Genomic DNA, 21280 nt, shown 5'->3' with positions numbered 1-21280 from the left:
TCATTATTCCTAATTTGTCATTCAGTTAATTGGGCTTTAAAGAACATGGGGAAATTCCTAGACAATTGCTTCTGTAATTAAGTCCAGATCGCACACAACTCAGGGGACTATTTGTAACCTTCAGTTTGCTGTGAGCCAAATTAAACAAATAAACTAACCATCATTAGTGAAGAAATTAAATAAAACAATTACATAACAACATTATGTAGAATCTTTACAAGAATGTCTTAGAAAATGGTGACCAACCTGTTCCATGTACATATTTTAAATGCTCATTTATAATTCTCCTTTTAAAGTTAAGCTGTTGCTCCAATGTGCTCATGAAAAATTTCTGGAATTTAGCTGAGGACTTTATATAACCAAGATTCTGACTTTTTCTTTGTATATTAAACACCCTTTGCAGTCATTGTACTCAAACCATGTTCTCCCAATCTCTTAGCATAGTAGATGCTACACCAGAGTAGTAAAACAAACATTAAAACCCAAGGAAGTTGAACCAGAACATCCTATTCCCAGGCCTCTGACCTGACTCTCTTGTTGAATGGTAATTTGTTCTTCAAACTCTTCTCTGTTGAATGCATAGGGTTAACTAAGAGTTTTAATTGGAAATGTATAACTAATTTTAAGTTTGGAGGTTAATTATTGGTAAGAAATTTTCATTTGTGAATAAAAATTTTGCCTGCAACATTAATAAAAGGATCTTGACTGGTGTTCCTTTCATGTATCTTGAGGTTGAAGGACACTCTAAGATTGGCTAAAACAGCAAGAACAACAGAGGGAGAGTTCTGAAAAGAAGGAAAAGAGGAAACAAGGAATAAGCCCAGGAATTCATGGGAAGGTGATTAAACAACCTAAGAGAAAAACTGAGGGAGGGGAACAGAACATGCACCTACAAAGATCTGAACCAGAGGGAAAGAGCAGAGGAGAAGCAAAATTCTCACAAGTCATAATGTGATTATGTAAGGGAGAGGACAAGGGATAACGTGAAACAAGGAAATGAGAATAGTATTGACTGAGCTGTTTAAAGAAAAGCAGGCTCTCAATGAAAAATGTGATGAACTATTGAAAAGGTATTGCTAATTAAATTAGAATACCCCCCATTATCTGCTGGGGGAGGGGATAATAGGTTTCTTTTTTCTTTTTTTTTTTTTTTAGAAACACAAAAACAAGGTAAATTTATTTAGCGAATGTGCCAAGATGTAAATATGGAAACCATTTAATTTTTTTTCTTGTGACATAGGAGATTGAACCCAGGGTACTCTGTCATTGAGCTATATTCCCCAATCCTTTCTATATTTTATTTTGAAATACAGTCTCACAAAGTCTCTGAGGTTAGCCTTGAACATGTGACCTCCTGCCTCAGCCTCCCAAGGCACTGGGATTTCAGGTGTGCACCACTATGTTCAGCTGAAACCATTTAATTTCTTTCTTTCTTTCTTTCTTTCTTTATTTTTTTTTTTTTTACAGACTGCATTTTGATTCATTGTATACAAATGGGGTACATCATTTTATTTCTATAGTTGTGCACTGATGTAGATTCATACCATTTATGTAATCATACATGTACATAGGGTAATGATATCTGTCTCATTCCACTATTTTTCATACCTCCCTCCCTCTCATTTCCTTCTATATAATCTAAAATTCCTCCATTCTTCTCTCACTCCCCACCCCCCACTCCCATTGTATATCATCATCCACTTATCAGGGAAAACACTCCACCTTTGGTTTCTTAGGATTGGCTTATTTCACTTAGCATCTCCAACTCCATCCATTTACCTGCAAATGCCACAATATTATTCTTCTTTATGGCTGAATAATATTTCATTGTGTATATATACCACACTTTCTTTATCCATTCCTCTTTTCAAGGTTGGTTCCACAATCTAGCTATTGTGAATTGTGCTGCTATAAACACTGATGTGGCTACTTTACTGTAGTATGCGGATTTTAAGTCCTTTGGATATGAACTGAGGAGTGGGATAACTGGGTCAAAAGGTGGGTCCATTTCAAGTTTTCTGAGGATTCTCCAGACTGCTTTCCAGAGTGGCTACACCCATTTGCAACTCCACCAGCAGTGTATGAGTGTGCCTTTTTCCTGACATCCATGCCAACATCTATTATTGTTTGTGTCCTTGATAATAGCCATTCTAATTGAAGTAAGATGAAATCTTAGAGTTGTTTTAATTTGCATTTCTCTAATTACTAGAGCTATTGAACACTTTTTCATATATTTATTAATTGCCTGTGTGTCTTCTTCTGTAAAGTGTCCGTCCAGTTCCTTGGCCCATTTATTAATTGGGTTCTTTGTATTTTTGGCATAAAGTTTTGTTACTTCTTTATAAATTTTGGAGATAAGCGCTCTACCTGAAGTGCATGTGGAAAAGATTTTCTCCCATTCTGTAGGCTCTCTTTTCACATAATTGATTTTATCCTTTGCTGAGAAAAAGACTTTTAGTTTGAGTTCATCCCATTTATTGATTCTTGCTTTAATTTCTTGTGCTTTGGGAGTCTTGTTAAGGAAGTCTGATCCTAAGCCAACATGATGAAGATTTGGACCTACTTTGTTTTCTGTTTGGTGCAAGGTCTCTGGTCTAATTCCTAAGTCCTTGCTCCATTTTGAGTTGAGTTTTGTACATGGTGAGAGATAGAGGTCTAATTTCATTTTAATGCATATGGATTTCCAGTTTCCCCAGCACCATTTGTTGAACAGGTTATCTTTTCTCCATTGTATGTTTTTGGTCCCTTGTCTAGTATGAGGTGACTGTATTTATGTGGGTTCATCTCTGTGTCTTCTATTCTGTACCCTTGGTCTACCTGTCTATTTTGGTGCCAATACCATGCCATTTTTGTTACTATTGCTCTGTAGTATAATTTAAGGTCTGGTATTGTGATACTCTTGCTTCACTTTTCCTGCTCAGGATTGTTTTGGCTATCCGAGGTCTCTTATTCTTCCAGATGAAGTTTATGATTGCCTCCTCTATTTCTATGAGGAATGTCAGTGGGATTTTAATTGGAATTGCATTGAATCTGTATAGTGCCTTTGGTAGAATGGCCATTTTAACAATATTAATTCTGCCTATCCAAGAACATGAGAGCTCTTTCCATCTTCTAAGGTTTTCTTCAATTTCTTTCTTTAGTGTCCTGTAGTTTTCATTGTAGAAATCTTTCAACTCTTTTGTTAGATTGATTCCCAAGTATTTTATTTATTTATTTAGTTGAGGCTATTGTGAATGGAGTAGTTTTCCTAATTTCTCTTTCAGAGGATTCATCACTTATGAATAGAAATGCATTAGATTTATGCATATTCATTTTATATCCTGATACTTTGCTGAATTCATTTATTAGTTCTAGAAGTTTTCTAGTGGAGTTTTTTGGATCCTCTAAATATAGAATCATGTCATCAGCAAATAGTGACAGCTTGAATTCTTCTTTTCCTATTTGTATCCCTTTAATTTCTTTGGTCTGTCTAATTGCTCTGGCTAGTGTTTTAAGGACGATATTGAATAGAACTGGTGAAAGAAGGCATCCCTGTCTTGTTCCAGTTTTTAGAGGGAATGTTTTCAGTTTTTCTCCATTAAGAATGATGTTGGTCGTGGGCTTAGCATAGATAGCCTTTACAATGTTGAGCTATGTTCCTATTATCCCTATTTTTTCTAGTGTTTGATAATAGATTTTAATATTCTCACTGGATGCCTGAAATTGTTAATAGTACCAAACCCCATATATACTATTTTTTCCTATATGCACATATGATAAAGTTTAATTTATAATTTAGAAACAATAAGAGATTAACAACAATAGCTAATAGTTTATATTGGTATTCTTATACCTGGGGGGGCGGGGATGGTTAAAGGGGTGATTTTAGTGCTTGGATTAAACCCAGGATTTTTCACATTCTAGGCAAATGCTCTGCCCCCAAGCCACAACCCCAGTCCTTACAATAATTAATAGTAAAATAGAACAATTCTAGAACAATTTCCCCCCTGCAATAGTCACCCTTTCACTTAATGTAAGAAATTTGTGGTTTCTATTTGGTATATCCCAAGAGCCAGCATCACTGATCTTTCTCTTTAGGGCCATTATTTCAAAAATTTTGGTTTACTTGAACAATCTCTGTAACACCAGGACAGTCTATCTGATAACAAAGATGGCTACTAAATGACTAACAGGCAGGAAGCATATACAGGTTGGATACGTTGGACAAAAACATGATTCACATCCTGCTCAGGATAGAGCCATATAATGCAAGACTTCATTACACTACTCAGAGTGGTGCACAATATAAAACTTACGAGTTGTTCATTTCTTGAATTTTTTTCTGTCTAATATTTTGAGATTACAGTTGACCTAGGGTATCAGAAATCATAGGAAACAAAACCATAGATACTGTATTTGGTCTAGCAATCACCAAATAAAAGTTGGAAATATATAAAGCCACAGTTGTCATTATTCAGACATACAATGTAAATAATTCAGTTATATACGATACTGTGCTCACTCCTCTTTATTTGTGGGTATGAAAAAAGTAAAAAGAATTCATTCACTTGGCCCAATATATGAAAAATGACACTTGGAAAGACAATCTGAATGATAAAGCACCACTTCACCTCAGCACATTCTTTTCAGGACCAAACAACAAAGATAATCTTAAAGGCCTGCTTGGCTTCAGATGCTTAGTAGCTAGCATCACTCTGGATAACCTTACAGAAGACACTTCTTCCAAAAAAGGGCTTACCCAGAGGAAAGCAGAAGAATGTGAGCACACAAGTCTCGGGTGAGATTTCACTCACATCCCAGCTCCCTACCAAATTTTTTCACCAAGTGTTCCTGCTCTCAGCCCAGCAAGCAATTGGGAATCATGTATCTCCCTCAGAGGACACAAGCCCACACGCCACTCTGTGACTGGGACTTGGGTTAGCACTAGCTTTTCTCCATCCCCTGGAATAGTAGGCACGATTGATGACACCTGGTGGTGCAGAAGATGATGAGACAGAAATCATGAGCACTTGTACAGCAGGCATCCTGGGAAACAACCCACAGGAGGTGGTATTCTGTATTCTAGGAAGCAGCATATTGCTGTGGCTTGTCTGTGGACTCATGCATCTGAATGGTAAGCTGTATGACTTCGGAACTCAAACTTTCTGGGTCTCAGCTTCACCATCTCTCATAAACAGTTTGGAGTCTATCAATCTCTTAGCATATATGAGTATCTAAAAATGTTATAGTAAAACGATTTTTTTCAGAATAATTCATGAACTGAGCAGATTGCTCAAAACTTGAACATTAGTAACTTTCATGAGTCCCTTGCCATAGTACCTCATTTTACACACCTGTCCCTTGGTTCCCCACTCTCATGATCTAGTTATGTGTCCATTTTGATTATCAGTTTGTATTTTGATATTAATATTATTCCAGAAATAAGCCACCATGGAGATGGACTTGACACTTCAATGATGAGGCAAATGGACTTCATAGTCTTGGCTCAACAACTAATCCAGCAAGCCCCCTCCTAGGAAATCTGATCAAGCAACTGAGAAAGAAGTATGTTGACTTCTTTTTTTTTTAAACAAGAGTCTCTAGGTCTGCCAAATTTTTTAGAAGTCAGTAGGCAAGATTGGAGAACAATAGGAGGAAAAGAAAACAATGTATTCTCAAAAGCATTACTTGTGTTTAGACTCTTTTATTTTTCAGAATAGAAGTACACATATTTTCCTTCTGATTATAAGAATTTTTACCACATATTGTTGAAGTGCTTTTCAGGAAGCTTGTACCAGTAGACTTTCCCACCAGAAATATATAGTATCTATTTCCTCGCCACAACTGGGCATTGAATTTTTTGAGTCCCTTGTTAATTTGTTAGTTGAAGCAACACTGTCCTCTTTAAATTTGAATTTTTAATTACCAGTAAGGCTAAACAGTTTTCACATGTTTATTGCAAATTATTTGTCATTTGTCTATTTTTTCTGTTGCTGTGTCTTTTTTCCTTGTTTATTTAAAAAAGCTCTCTATATTTAGCATTTTTGGTTTTGATCATTTTGTCATAAATTGTTGATCAAAATTTAACTTTGTTCATGAGAATTGTTGGTTTGTTTTTGGTTTTGTTTTTCTGTGTAAAAAGTTTCTTCAGATTTTGGAATCAAATATTTTAGTCTTGTTTTTCTGGGTTGCAGCTTTTTATTTTTTAATCTTGCTTAGGAAGGTCCTCACCATTCATTGTGTGTGTGTGTGTGTGTGTGTGTGTGTGTGTGTCTACCTATATAGGTATGTGTATGTATGTATATATATATATATATATATATCAGAATCTTACTTTCTTTTTTTTTCTTTTTTTTTTTTTTTTGTGGTGCTGGGGATCAAACCCAGAGCCTTGTGCTTGCAAGGCAAGCACTCTACCAACTGAGCTATCTCCCCAGCCAGAATTTTACTTTCTTTACACTTAAATTTCTGCTCTAACATTTCTGTATGATATAGAAATTTTATTTTATTTTTTCCAGTTATTTTAACCCCATTGATGAATAATCAGTAATTTCACTGCAGATTTGTAATGTCTCTACTCCCTAACATTAAATTCTTATAAATATAGGTGTATATTTTTCTGAAATTTCTACCATTTTCTCTTTTCCTTCTCGTCTGATCTGAACTAGTTCTGATACCACTACCAAAGTGTTTTGATCTGCATGGTTACAAACTTAATTTTAATATGCAGTAAGGCAACCCTCCCAACGGGAGCTTCACACAACATTTCCTGGCTATTACACAAGTTTATTGCATCAACAGCAGTTAAGCTTTGAAGTAGTGTTGAATATGTGTAAGTATTTTTTCACAGTGCACATACTTAAAAAACTCCTAAAGCAAATACTTTTATAGGAAGCATTCATCGCCACTTTTTAGACATAGTGAGAGTGGTTACAGTTTTGAAAGAATACTCAGCAGTGTGAGTGATAAGGATCAGGAATTTTCCAGTCTACAAGACGCATTTGCCTGACTCATTGCAGCCATGAAAGATTTAAGTATGATGAACATATATGTATTTAATGAATCCTCTTTATAATACTTTTGAAAACATTAAAATTATCAAGTAAGTGAAGGAATTCAATTTATTAGTTCCCCACCATTTGCAGAACTATGTGGACTTGTTGCAACAAATCAAATATTTGAGCATTTCAATGACATTCATTTCTGCTGCATTCCCTCAGATCTTGCTCGTCAGGCCCTAGCTCATTTTCAGCTTCTTCAGTTCCTCTTTATCATAGCAAGAATCATGTGATCACATGCAGGAAGTCTGGACCAAGCACTGACCACCCAAAACTAGGTGAGTGGTCCCACTTTTGTGCTCCCACAATACCATTTACTCTCTAATCACATGGTCCTGAATTTGCCTTTGTTTTTACGTGTACCTCTTGTTAGAGATAATAGAATATTTACTGTTGTATCCCAACCCCTAGCTTAGTGCCTAACACGAGTCCTGACAAATATTTTTGAATGAGTGAATGATGCACACTATTTGCAAAGTAGGAGAAGCACGAAGATCTCTAGCCCAGTCCTTCAATTTAACATCATCTTAGTTGTTTTTGACATTGTATTAAAATTTTAACCTCTTACATCTCCAGGATTGCTCCTCCTCCACAGATACCCTGTTTCTGAATTCCTCCTCCTGGCTCTTCTTCCTACTCCTGCTAAGCTTGCCTAAACAGTGTCAGAACTCAGCCAAGCTCCACCTGCCTGTCAAAATACCCAATAAGCCACATGTCAGACCCTCACATTCAGCTGCTGGCTTGGGTGACTCTGACATCTTTTGCCTTATCTGGCCCCTGTATTCTATTTGTCATGCTCCCAGTTCTGCTCTAGTTCAGCCCCTTTCCAGCTACAATGCATGAGCCTCGCCTGACGAAGTCAGGGACATGTTCTTCAAGATGAGCAGACTGAGTGGACCTCCCTCTATACCTATTTGCTTCCACGGAGTCCAAATCCTTTTAAATTCTCACCAAATAATAGCAACAGCACTGTGGAAATCCAACTCTATAAAATTGTCTGGAAACAGAAGTACTAATATAAACCAGATATAAATCAAATTCTAGGTTATAACTTTTCGTTAATGCTATGTGGAAAAAAGTAAGAGCTCTGTTTGTTTGTTCTCGTTCTTTCTCTCTCTCTCTCTCTCTCTCTCTTGCTCAAAAGAACAAAATTCTTCACTTTCTGAGAAACCACAAGACAATTTCATCTGATTTCCCCCACCCCCACCCCTTGTCCTCTCTTCAGTTTGAGCTCAGTGCTTCATGTGCTCATTTTGGTGAGATTCCATCACAATACATCACCAGGAACACATGTGTTCCGCTGGGACTTTATTCCCTGGAAGATGTGCATAGTGATGTAAATAACAGCATCATTAAAAGTTGGAGGAAGTGATGCGAGAAAGAAAGCTATGGTGAAATAAGGCAAAAATCAAGCAACTATAATCAAGATTTCCTCTTGGAGTAATGCAGATAGTATGGATACTGATAGGGAAATTCAATGGTATTCATCAGCTGGAACTGTCAGCAGTAACATTAATTAAATGGCAGCTGTTGCTTTACCACTTGTAGGGGAGTGGAGCAATCCTAACTCCAAAATAGATTTCCCAGGATGAGAGCATTTCCAGCTCATGAAGTACAATAAGAGCCTGGTTGTTTTTTCATGAGCTTGAGTGAAAAGATGAAGGGCAAATAATTGCAATTCGACTTGTGTCAATAGCTGTGTCTTATGCTACTATTTTTAAGAGTTTTAGCCTGTTAATGGAAATATACCTATACTGTGCTAATCTGAGCTAGAGTCCAGCTCCTGCTCACTAAGTACTGAATCAGTTATTCAGTGATACTTTAATGGACATTTAAAACATTTGCTGATTTTTAATTTATATTGTTATAAAAGCAATATGTGACTTAAAGGTTTAGAGAAAACTCAGAAGTAGGAGAAATAATTACGTATGTCACAGATTGTCATGTTCATGTTTATCAAGGAAAAAATAGGTTTGAGTCAATCACTAAAAATGGGTAGTAATGTTTACTTTCTCAATTTCGTGATATTTAATGGATTTAATTTAACAAACATTTATTGAGCATTTGTTCTGTGCAAGGTGATTCTAAAAACAGTCCCAAGTCACAACTGAGTCTATCACATTGTTTGAATTTACATTTAAATATTTATCACAAAACAATTATAATAACCTCACTTTTTGTTTAGTTCTTATTGCTTAGAAAAACCTACACTACATATTTGTCCTTGGTGATTTTGTCTTACAAAACTTTATTTAACCAGACCATGCATATCAATTTTCTCCTAGGTGCAAAAAGGCCCGTTGAGTAGAATTTTAAACTTGTGGAATCAAACAGAAAAATAATTCCATATATGCTACCTAAAAAAATATGTAGATCTTAAAAGTTCTTCAGAGTACTTTGACCCACTGATCTATTAGTGTTTTCAGGACAGACCCGCTTGTTTCCAATGCACCTGCTGCTATAGGAGAAGCGAAACAATTAATCCCTTCCTGCTGTTGTGGATATTATGAGAGGAATTAGGGAGTAAGTAGTACGAAAGTCCAGACAGGGATCACAGGGAAAACAGGGAAGCAATCCAGACTCGCAGGCAAGGGGATAAGTCAAGGATCTAAACAGGACAGTGGAGTTTATAGCTAGAATGGCTTTGAAATGGTAAAGAGAACATGTGCCCCAAAATAGGGAACAAAATATTGTATTGGCCCACAAGGGAAAAGAAAGACAGGATAAAAGAATCACAGTCACTGGGAGAAATGCAACACTTTAAAACAGTCTCAAAGAGAACAGGCTTCCTCCAACTGGCCCACTCACCAGGAAATCAGAGAGGAAGTCAAGGACCCAATCTCTAGTCAGTCAGAAAACACAGTTAGTGAGAACTAAGAGCACCAAAGCCAGCTGCCACAGAGCCTGATGCTGAAACAGGGTAGCAGCTGCCATTCAACACCTTATTTTCTCAGAGTGAGTTCCAGAATAGCAAAGTGATTAAGCGATCACAAGCACAGGCTGAGGAGTCCAACTGCCTGGACTCACCCCAGCATGGCCACCTGCTTGCGGGGAAGCAATTCCTTTGGTCTCTTTATCTGTAAAATGTACAGCATCTGAGTATCTGCCTCATGGAGTTGTTAGTTCCTAATACATCAAGACACTCAAAACTATTAGTAACTACAATGTTTATTATAATTATGTGATAGAAAATACAAAAGACTGGGACTAAGGGGTCTTAAATTCTAGTCCTTACTCTGCCTCTAGTTCTACTTATGTGACTCTTATCCAGAACTAAGGTGCAGTAATAGAAATGAAACCAGGAAGCAATTGAAAGATCTTTAGTCAAGACCTTGAAAGCAAAGTCAGTTAGTGATCCTGGGGTTCACTTACTTGAACCAGGAATATAGCTACCGCAAGGCGTGGAAAGTGTCCACTGCCAAGTGTCAGCTGAACTTAGTTCCAGACCCAATTCTACCTTCAGGGAAATCTATAAATTCTGCTAAGTAACTTCCCTTTGAGGTGGTCCTAGATAACTCATTCTCAATCTTGGGTGCAAATCATAATCATATAAAATCTGCCAAAATAATCTAATATTGGGGCACCCTCTCAAGCCAACTTGAATCAGAACCTCTGTGGACATAGCCCTGGTATATGAACTATTAAAATACCCCTGGTGACTTTGAAAACCACAGAGCCAAATGGTCTGATGGTCCCAAGTGAGCTGAGTCTAGATGTTTCCGCTCTTTAGTTTCCTACTATAAGGGTGGCCCAAGGACCAAAGTCATGTAACCACTGACAGTATGAGACCCAGAACCTCATTTCTGTTTGCAGTCAGACCAGGTGCAGAAGTGCCAAGAGAACCAGGAAATCTTACAGAAGTCCACATAACTCTTGAATGTAATAAATTGTTAATATCTTCCATTTAAGAAGCATTAGCTAAAGACTAAAGCGGAAATTATCACTCAGTTTTGTTGCCAAGAGAAATTTGGAATAATTGAATGAGAAAAAAATATTCCCAGAAGCCAACCAGTCAAGCTCTTTGTCTCCAACGGATGGAACACTAATTATTTTCCTCCTTGACACTGTTACACCTTTTTATATAAAAACAAGAAAAGACAAAGAGGAAAATCTAAAGTTATTGCAAGGAAATCAGGAGAGATCGTATCAATGAAACAGAAGGCCTTGCTGAAATGTTAAGCATCTCTGCCTTCAGGTTTTTGCACTGGTTTGGATTAAACAGGTCTGCGTCACAGAGCACAGTATCTTTGCTTCAGCAAGATGTTTATTTAGCCTGTCAAATAGCAGAAATACAAGTCGGGCGCATCGACCAATAATGAGTGTGTGTGTGTGTGTGTGTGTGTGTGTGTGTGTGTGTGTGAGACAGAGAGAAGAAAGGGCTTAGGGTACACTAGCATTTTTGTGACAAGACACAGTTTTCACCTTATAGAATTTCTCAGAGGAAAGAAATTCATTCTGTTCATCCTATATAAAACATTGACTTACTTAAGACTACTTGATACACTGGAAAAGTGACATGTTTAGGACCACTGACATAAGAAAAAGCAAAGAATTATCTGTTCCATCAAAATTTTATTAAAACCCCTCCTATTACTTCAGACAATCTGAACATTAAATGCCAGACATGCAAATAAAAACCAAAAAAATTCCAATTACTTCCAAATAGACATTTAGCATCATGCAGGCAACTCTTGTTTTTAAAAGATAAAAGAATGAAATAAAATATTCAATAAAGTGTTTGTGACACTGCTACACAGTGTCTGATAATTTTCTGGCTGAAAAGTGTCAGATAATTTTCTTTCAACTATAGCAGGCTCCCTGTTTTGTATTATTTTGCCTTTGGTTTTGTTCTGATGGAATAACTTCCTGCCAGATTGCCAACTCCCCACCTAAACAAAGTCACCGGGAGCAAATAAGATGTTATTAGGCAGAACAGACCTTCTGTCCTTTTCTTTGTGGCCTCCTCTCACCAACATACACACACACACACACACACACACACACAGATTTTCTTGAAAGAATATGGCTACCAACACCAGGATAAGTATTTAGTAGAACATCCTCTTGAACCACTTCACGAACTGAATGTTTATGATCAAGACCAATACCTGCAGAGCATTTCAAATGTTACAAGCACAGGCTATATTCTGAGTTGTCAATAAGAGCAGCAACAGACTGAAACTCAAATGTATCAAATGATGTAGCCATAACCAAGCCATAATGGATCATAAAATCAAATTTTCCTTGGCATCTCTTCCAGGGAATTGACTCAGCAGTGTCAAAACCAAGAATCACATGGCCCCATCAATAGCTGGAAGACTTGCTTCAGCATTCCAATGCTCCAAGCCCAGCCCTTCATGGGCAGCCCATCTCCACTGGCCACTGAAGCTTCTGACTCCACTGTGGGACCCTGAGAAAGAGGCCCTCTTGACTTCTTTTTTTTTTTTTATACCTAAAATCACTTTATTCTTTTAACTTAGTGAATCTACAACTACAGAGGCAGCAGACCTGCAGTATCACATTCTACACTCATTAAAACTTCTCACCGTCATCTAGGTGGAGGTGTTCCTTGAACAACTGCCTACATTACAAAAAGGTGGTTGAAAATGAAAGCTAAATAAGGTTAAATTCCCTGATTTTAAATTTCAAATCTACCATTGGGCAAGTGATGTAATATTGATAAACCTCATTTTCCTAATGTACAAAAGAGGGATGAAATTAGTAGTATCTTGTAGGACTGAGGGTGTGGCTCAGTCGTAGAGCACTTGCCTAGCACACACAAGGCCCTGACTTTGATCCCCAGTACCACCAAAAAGAAAAAAATATCTCATGTAGTTGTTATGAAAAGCAAATAACATCATCCATATAAAGTGCTTGGCACAGTACCTGGTACACAATAATCTTGAGTATATTTTGGCTATTATATATTACACATAGTAAATATACTGCATACAACTATTATTATATCATATATCATTATATAAGATGTTCAGTGTCTCAGTCATTGGCAGGAACACCTGATATACAACAATCTATGGAATGAGCAGAATGTAGCAGGTAGGAATGTCTAACCCGAAGTTATAGGGCCCCTGAGGAGTGAACTTTGCAGCTGGCTTACTTAAGGAGCAGAACAAGCAACAGACTGTGACCAAAGCAGTTGGTTTTGTGGTGTCCAAACCAGAAGATCTCTAAAAAGATAGCATGTAAATGCTAAGCTTATATGTAGGGCCACTCCCTGATCCAAATACCAGGCTGCTCTTCAAGCATGTGTCACTTACTAAACAGTTAATGAAACACAAAGAGCCTTGAATACCTCTAGCGTCACATTTCAAGACTTATAGAATAATTAGGAAAAATCTGAGCTGGCAAAACTCTTCCTGGCTCGTCCTGGTGAGTAGACCATCTTTGTTTTCCTTTAGTGTGTGTTGTCGTCACAGTAACTGCAAGGCTCCAAATACAGGCCTGGGGTGTCATTTCCTCAAGTACTTAGACTGCTACACTGAAATAGCATTATGAACTCAGCAATGCCTCTTCCTTTCCTGTTGTGCTGTGGTGCCTCAAAGAAGAAAGCTGCAAAATGAGTTACTTCAGACATAAGTATGTTAAAGAAAAAGAAAGTCCATTTATGCCTATTATTGTATTGCCTATGACTCATGGGTGTGTATTGTGTGTGTGAGAAAACTTTATTTTTTTTTTTGCAAAGATCTTTTAGATAAACAAGACAAGTTGGCAGTAACTTGATTGTCTTGGTGATGTCAGCAGTCTACTGTTTTCAATCAAATCATCTTCTGGCCTTAATTCTTCAGCAAATTATTTTTTAAAGAATGCTTTTGACCAACTCTGATATGCCCATTTCATGACTTTCTTATGACTTTTTCTCACAAAGATAAGCAGCAGATATTTCACTTCTTCGAGGTACCTTGAGAGGATTACAGTTACAATGATAATAAAAGACTACTTTCAAGTACATAAAAGGTCATTGCTCAGTGAAGCAACAATCGCCATTTTCACCTATGTTTTGGTAAAGAATATAGGTGACAGAATTTAAGAAAGAAACTAGAAACTGAAAAACCCCCAAACCTTAAGGGTTCAGTTAAAATAAGATCATTTGCAATAAATTCTGCATTAGCTTTAAAAATTCTCAGTTTGTCTTTCACAGGCCTCAGAAATACATAAATCACCCAATGTTATTCACGTTGACACCATTTCCCAAAAAGGAAAAGCAACACAAGCCTTCTTTTGACTTCTCAGTGTTGCTGTGGTTTAAACAAAGCTCTCAGGAATAGAGAAGCATGGGGGTGCTTGCATTACTTCATTTCTCTGCCGGGAGTTTCTCAAGTTCTGCAATCAGCTGGTTAACAGCCAGTTAAGGCTGCTCAATTCATGTTTGACTTTCCTTATTCTAAGTTCTTCCACAACAGGCCGCTTTACTTTTGAAATTAAACTGCCTGGCTACTGCCACAGAGAAAATTGTATCCTGCCTGCAGCCTTTCCATCTCTTTCATTAACTGAAGAGTTAAGACCAAATATTTAAGGAAAAAGAACATAATTCAATATATTTTCCTGAGGGTCCTATATTTTTGCCCTAGAATTTCTATAAAATAACCTGTAAAGCCAGGGAAAGTTCTCTCCTTTTTTTTTTTCTTTCTTTCTTCCTTCCTTCCTCCTTTCCTTCCTTCCTTCCTCCTTTTCCTTCCTTCCAACCTTCCTTTCTTTCTACAACAGGGTTTTTGCTAGAGAAACAATTTTAAAACTCAGTTTGCCTCATCTTTTAAAGATTATTCCTTTACCTGGGTAAAATAAAGTAAAACTGAAGTCTAAGCCATAGTTCTCCTGTGTAAGGTTTATTGCCACTAAGGATACTAAGAAACTTCCCTCCTTAGGGAGTACTTCATGTATTTTTGTTAAATTAAGTATGTAGAATATTAAGCATGCCAGCACACATAAATTTTCATGATATATATATATATATATATATATATTTTTTTTTTTTAATGAAAAGGATTAGGGGCAGTGAATAATAAGAATTCATTTCTATTTGGTATGGTTGAGGTTAGCATGAGATGACCTTTTTTGGTCTTTTCATTTTTATCTGTTACTAGGTTAGTAAAACAAAACAAATCATCTAAGAGAAGAAATAAGGGATGGTAACTGTAATAATACATTGCGCCATGGAAGTCTCCATTGATAAATAACACAGTGTAGCTGGCTGTAAAAGAGGTACCCAAGCACTGCATATAAACACACTTTATCTCCAAGTACAAATATAGAAACCATACAGCAGTCTATGCTGTGGGTGATTTCTTAGCCTTTTTAGTAATGCTTCTAAAAGACAGTAGACTGCTGAATGATAAGGGAGGGTTTAAAACATAAATTCCATACTAAATTATTGGCTGCTGTTCAAACTATGTCTGCTTAGAGTACCCAGCAGCAAAGTATGTCCCAAACAAGATTCCAAATTTAAACAATACATTCTTCTGCCTTCTCAGTGATCTATAAACTTGAATTTGCAAACCATCAGTATCCAAGAATTTTGTGCACAACAAAGATTAAAATTTTAAATAAATAACTACATTTAAAGTGTGATGACAAAGCAATAATAGATTAAATTTATTGGAAAAATCTACCAGACAACTATACATTTTATTAAGTCACTTAATCTTAAAACAACTCTATGAAGAAGTAGTATTATTATCCTCATTTTACAGATGAGAACACTGAGGCACAAATTTGCCTTTCCTGACTCCTCTTTGACAAACATATCCTTGTTGTTATATTTTCAACTCAGATTTAAGAAAACAAAATATTTTCATTAGCTTATCTTTATACTTTATTAATATATATTACAATAAATAAGTATATAAAAAATTTACATTGCAGACTTTTATGTCATTTTTCTAAGATGTTATCAATATTTTTCTCTTAAACTTTTATATTGAAATAGATCTTAAACTAAGCTTGTCTCCCTTATCATGCTACTACCTTTCTAAAACCCACAAGTTTAATGCCATAAAATTAGACTAATGAGTGAAAATGTACATCAAACTCTTTAACATCCTAAATAGAAAACACCTGTTTCATGAAGAAATGCTCATCTGCCTAAAAAAGAAAAATGCAATTAGCACTATTTAGAATGCATAATACTACAAGTTTCACTTCTAAAGAATAAGTAAAAATTATAACCACAGGGAAATCATTGCTTAATGAATATATTAGATATTTCACAAATTCCATTGAAAAACTTCCATAGTCATTCTTGCTGAATGCCCATTAGAAGAGTAATTTTAACCTCTTTGACCATCTTGGAACATAAAGAGAATGTTTTTCTTTTGGTAGACACAGAACAAATCACTTCAAAAAGCATGATTCATGCTTGATATCACACAGGAAGGCTGCAGATTTCATGATTAAAGATAGTGCTGAGAATTATCTCTTTTTAAAAATATCTGGTGGGGGGACAGTACAGGAAGAGAATAGTAATATATTTAAATGTTTTAATGTTCAAGTCCAGATTCTAATCCATGACCCACAAATAGAAGGATTTATGACTTAAATCACTGTACCAAAGGTCACTATAAATAAAATCTGGCAGCAAAAAATGATGAAAGCATATTAGTTTAGTATTTAGAGGTTTAGAAGTCCAGATGCATAGAAGAAAGATAGAAGTCCTTTCAATTAGATTTTTGAGAACTACAACATCATCTCCACAATCAGGTATATGAATATAGTTAAATTTGCCTTTAATTATAATTCGTCTTTGCATGGTAAAACCGTGAGGACTTCCCAGCAGAATTTTTTGAGTAAAAAGCAATTAATTAAATAGTTGCTTTTCTTGGTTTTATACTTATCCATACTTCTGACATACTCATCATTAGAAATCTAGAGCCACAAAATTTAATAGAACATCCACTATGTTCATGGGGCTGAGAAACTTCAAAGCCAATTGTATTAATCAGCTTTGCATTGCTATGATCAAAATACCTGACAAGAACAACTTCAAGGAGTAAAAGTTTATTTTGGGCTCATGGTTTCAGAGGTTCAGTCTGTAGTAGGCAGACTCCATTGCTCTAGACCAGAAGTGAGTTAGAGCATCATGGCAAAAGGGCTTGACAAGAGGAGAGTTGCTCATCTCATGGTGGCCAGAAAGCAGATAGAAAGAGACCAGAGCCAGGGGACAACATAAAGCCCTGAGGGCATATCCCCCAGAGACCTACTGCCTCCAGTCACAGTCCCATCTTGCACACTAGTCCTTTAAAATTATTGATCCATCACATGGATTAACTCAGTGATTAGGTTGCAGCTCTCATAATCTATTCATTTCACCTCTGAACTTTCCTGCAGTGCCTATCTCATGAGTTTTGGGGGGACAACTCATATCCAAACCATCATACCAATTGATGTTTAGTAATTCCTTGTACCTAAAAGACTTCATAAAATTGCCCTGAATTTAATGAAGCAAAACCTACTCCAAAGTACCCTAATTCAAACAGAGTACCAAACTGTCTAAACTAAAAGGAATCACTTCTAAAAGTTACGGCCCAGAAAAATCAGTGTGAAGGGTGGAAGAGTTGAACAAGAAGATAAATTGGACATGCTTTTTTCAATATGTGAAGAGTAGGCATCCACCATATTTCAATATTTTTCCAGAAGACACTGATCTTGGTCTTAAGGAGTAAACAAAGTCTTCACAGGAACAGGGAGTAAATGCATTCCAGGCAGGGGGAATAACATGAGCAAAGGTGAAGCACTGAGATGCTCACTGGTGTGTGTTTGGATAATGGACCATAATCTGAAATACCTGAAGTAGACGGACCTTGTTTTTGTGTAGTGGGAGTGAGACTGGAAAAGTTAAGTAGGTGTCAGATGATGGAAGCCTTTCAAAATACCCAGCCTAGGTGTTTGGCAGCAAGTAGGACTCCCGGTAGATAACTGAAGAGTAGACAGACAAGCACAGTAAGCTTTAGTGAAATTAATCCCATGATCATAGGCAAGATGATTTGAATGGCAGTGAAGGACAGAAGGGGGGCAGCAGTATTAAAATCAGGTGAAGGATAAAGAGAATGGAACTTGTGCGGTGGGAAACAAGGCAATGGAATCTCACAACTTGTATGACGAAGGAGAAAGGGATGGTTTCAAAATGGCACAGAAACATGAACTTTAATAAATAGAATGGGTCTGCATAGTCATGAAGAGTTTGATTGTTCATATAGTGGAGGAAATCACGTGATTTAATCTGAGCTCTTCTTGATTCTTAGGTGTAATCTTACAGTCATGAAGACAGTTAATGACACTCAAAAATTCACTCCATCAGCAAACATGGCTTTCACTCAGGGCCAAATATTGTGCTCAGTTATCTACAAACTGTCCCACTGACTGCAAAAGAAGTTGCTTGCCTAAAACTCATGGTAGATCTTGGCATTAACAGGCATTTGGAAGCCAACAATGTGACCCTTCCTAGGACAAAAACCAGAAAAATGTAAAGTATTTTATTTCTGACTTTGCAAAACTCTTTCAAGACAAAGATATTTCATCTCCAGTAAAGCACTAGGAGTTTCTTCTCTAACTCCAAGGTTACCAGAGTGCGTTTGCACCACAATCTGTACATATTCATTATATATGATTAACTTCACTTACTTTGAAAACTAATCAAGATATCAGAATTATGAATCAATATATATATGTAAATGTGTGTACTGTTTCATTTTCTTGAACACTGTATCAGTTTTAACTGGGTTTTCTTAAAATAGGAACATTTACCAAAAACGTTGATACATTATTTGTCAACAGTTTGTTCAAAATTGATAGTAGGTAAGTTCTTTCTCTACGTGAACAAAATAAGCTTTAACAATTAATTTTAAAATGTGCTTCTATACCTTCTTTGATAGTGTCCTTAGCCTAGAAAAGTCACTAATCCTTTGTGCAAAGTCAGCCTAACTATAGACCAACAGGTATGGATTCTAACCATATCACCAAGGTATAGCCCTAACCTGTCAGATTCAACATGCAATTGTTAACTCTAAGCAATTCTGCTAAAATTGCTTAGCAACTCCTGGAAGGGTGTACCATAAACCCATCATTTAAAATGAGAACTTCCTTCACACCATAGTAAACACATCCATACATATATAGATGCAACTTAAGAACTCTTTTCTAACAAATTCAGTTAAAGTTTTTAAAACAGAATCTATTATATCTATATAAAAGCAATGATTCAATTTACTTTAAAATATACACAACATGCTCCTGAATAGTTTTATTCAACGATTGGAAAAGTAGTGATTCCACACCAGGCATACTTGGTGCTTAGTGGGAAGCGTTGGGGGTGATGTAGTGTAATGAGGTCAGAATCAGCACAAGGTGTACCCGTGTAATCAGAGACTCAGGCAAAGGGAGACATGTAAGGCAGCAAGTCCCAAGTACAGCAATAGGAACACCACTCAGGGCTTTTTTCTCATTTACCACACAAGTCACTTAACTAGTTTTAATAAATGAAAGTTATTTTGCTTCTAGGGGGAATATCCTTTCCACTGCTTAGCCAACCCAATTGAGAAAGAAGCTGCAAAACTGTCTGTCTTTCCTCAAACTTCTGTTACCTGCCGAAGAGTGATAACTTGGCAGAAATAGTTCGGCTCTTAAAACATTGTAAAATTCTTTGTGTTTAAAAGGAATCTGTATAATCCTGAAAAAGAAATGAAGTTTCTGATTTTTTAAATAATTCCCAGTAATTATAATTCCTAAATGTGTTATCATATAGTAGAACAGGAAGAATCAAAGGAAATAGACAAGACAGAATCAGAGAGAACCCTGTTCTTGTGGAAACAGAAATTTCTTACGAGAGTAAGTAGCTATTTATTTTGCTCTTACCTGCCAGCAGCTCGTTTAACCAAGGATATGTCCTTTATGGAGGTAGTTTATCCTTTGAAGAACCCAGTGGCTTGTCCCACAGCCCAGGACAGAATCGAGTCCTGTAAATCTATCCAGCCCAAAAGAATACAGAGGAAAGAGCTTTTCCCACTTTCTTTCCTGGGTCTAGCCAATAGCTGAAGTCATGCAGGAAACTGAGTAGAGGGGGAAAGCAGTTTCTTCTCCCTGAAATCCTGATCAGCAGAAATTGGAAGTTGTATATCTCCCACCCAGACTTTTGTTTAAAAGTTTTTTCAACTGTTGCTAGGTGTTGTTGGGTTCTGAGATTAGGTTTCTCCTCTTCTGCTCCCTTCACAACACTGTCAGAGCAATGACTTTGTTGAGGAGCTGAGCTCGCGAGTGCTATATTTAACCAGTGTTCTCAGCAAGTCGAGCCTGTCAACAGCTGAGAAGTTTGGAGCCGGCTTTACTCAGTTCCTAGGCAGCTGGGTTATCAGTGGATACAGCACTGCTCACCCTGTAAGATTGTGGGGAAACGGCAGACCCTTTTAAGGACCTCTGCTCATTTCACAGAGGTAATTATTGTTTGAAACTCTTAACTGCAGACTGTGATTTGGGACTTAGGTTTTAAAATCTGAAAAGAAACAGAGCAGCAGTTGTCTTGGGCAGAGCAATTTACCAATGCAATATTCTTCTCAATTAGGCTCTCTCTGATAAGTGTTCTGATTTAAAAAAAAAAAAAAAAAAAAATGCTTTTAAAGTGTGTCACAACTGTTAGGGAAATTCACAGTGAGAGATCATTTCCAAGCAGCTTTTAACACTAGTATGTTACAGTTAGATCACTTATCAGTCATAAAACATTTGTGTACCTGAATATTGTTAAAATAAGGTTAACATAAAGGAATGTCTATAACATTACAATTTTGAAAGAGGTGAGTTTGAAAAGGAAAATCTTAGCATTCTCACTCAAGTCATTCATTCAAAGTAACACATGCAAACATTCCAGGAAAACCAGGACTTAGACACCTCTGGTAGTTGACAGGCTTGCTTGTTAACCCCCTTGTCTCCAAACCAGGGAAGCAGCACTTCCACCCTGAAATTCAACATAAAAATTGTCTCAAGATATTTTATTTGCTTCATTCTATGTCATAAAACACTTTGAATCTGCTAAAGTGAAGACTCATCCGAATAAATGCATTTAACTCTTGGGACTGTTTTACTAATTACATACAGAAAATTAACCCTATGGGGGACTGTGAGAGGTCTTTTCAGTCATAGGTGCTGTAGGAAGAAAGAGAATATTATTTTTTAACAAACTAGAATATTGCACTAACAAAAATCTCACTAACATCTTTATATTTACCCCCTTTCCTGAGATC

At 36.6% G+C, this 21280-nt stretch overlaps 1 protein-coding gene across 7 annotated transcripts in view; it reads right to left on the bottom strand.

Annotated features, from left to right (window-relative positions):
- The window catches only part of Filip1 (filamin A interacting protein 1), a 180933-nt gene extending 160664 nt beyond the window's left edge, over positions 1-20269 (bottom strand). For all 7 annotated transcript variants that reach the window (XR_007109450.1, XM_047558227.1, XM_047558226.1 and 4 more), the window contains exon 1: positions 19902-20269. The gene's annotated coding sequence lies outside the window, so the exon portion shown is untranslated. The remainder of the gene's footprint in view (positions 1-19901) is intronic.
- Between the last annotated feature and the right edge of the window lie 1011 nt (positions 20270-21280).

The sequence above is a fragment of the Sciurus carolinensis genome, chromosome 7, assembly GCF_902686445.1.
Source record: "Sciurus carolinensis chromosome 7, mSciCar1.2, whole genome shotgun sequence".
In the NCBI taxonomy this organism is placed as follows: Eukaryota; Metazoa; Chordata; class Mammalia; order Rodentia; family Sciuridae; genus Sciurus; species Sciurus carolinensis.
This window is presented reverse-complemented; position numbering and strand designations above follow the sequence as displayed.